The sequence below is a fragment of the Silene latifolia genome, chromosome 8, assembly GCF_048544455.1.
Source record: "Silene latifolia isolate original U9 population chromosome 8, ASM4854445v1, whole genome shotgun sequence".
NCBI lineage: Eukaryota > Viridiplantae > Streptophyta > Magnoliopsida > Caryophyllales > Caryophyllaceae > Silene > Silene latifolia.
Window position 1 is genome coordinate 55166007 of NC_133533.1, and position 974 is coordinate 55166980.

Sequence of the window (974 nt, forward strand, 5' to 3'; positions counted from 1 at the left end):
AATATAAAACCCTTTTCATAACTTCCCTATTCCAAATAACCCACCTCAATCACCACCCCCTCATATACCAAATCCTCCACCACAAATGGCTCTACGAGATCACAACCGGCCTAACCATAATGATTCATGTAACCCTATTAATTTTGGCACCTTGGCCCCAAACAACTTTGAAATGCATCCCGCCCAAGTCGGGTTGATTGAGAAAGATTTGTTCGGGGGGCATATTGAAGAGGATGCCCATGCTCACCTCCGGAAGTTTAAGAGGAAGGTTTCAATGATGAAAAATAATGGGGTGTCCGAGGACACCTTGAGAATGATGTTGTTTTCGTTTTCATTGACGGGCAAGGCGGACCGGTGGTTAAACATTCACCCCCCGGATACCTTCACGACATGGGATGCCTTGGCTAAAGCATTCATGGCCAAATATTACCCTTCATCAAAGACCGCAATGCTCCGTAATGAGATTCATACATTTCAACAAGAAGAAGGGGAGTCTTTAGGTGAAGCTTGGGACCGATATCAAGACTTAATAGCAAGTTGTCCCCATCATGGAATCCCGGAATGGTACATCACTCAAACATTCTTTCAAACTTTACTACCGAAGACTAAGGAGATGGTAAATGCCTCCGCGGGGGGAGGATTTGATTACTTGAATGATGAAGAGGGCACGGCATTGATCAAGAAAATGGTAGATTCGGAAGCAAACTATGGTTCTAGAGGAAACACGCTAAGAAGGAATGGGAAGTTCCCTAAGGAAAACCCCTCCAACTCCGAGACAAATGCCAAGCTCGACCTACTCACAAAACAATTTGAAAAGTTTCAAAGAAATCAAGTGCACCAAGCCGCAACCTCACATGGGCCACCCATGGAGGAAGCGGTTCAAGCTTCGAGTTGTGAGCTTTGTGGAGGGAGCGCTCATACCTTTGATTTGTGTGCCAACAACTATAACGGTGGCTATGAAGAGATGTTCAAGA

The 974-nt window shown here is 45.2% G+C and overlaps 1 non-coding gene across 1 annotated transcript; it reads right to left on the reverse strand.

Annotated features, from left to right (window-relative positions):
- Positions 1-448: 448 nt before the first annotated feature.
- Positions 449-555, reverse strand: LOC141597831 (small nucleolar RNA R71). The gene has a single exon (XR_012523045.1). It is a non-coding gene; the product is annotated as a small nucleolar RNA R71 (small nucleolar RNA).
- Positions 556-974: the final 419 nt, after the last annotated feature.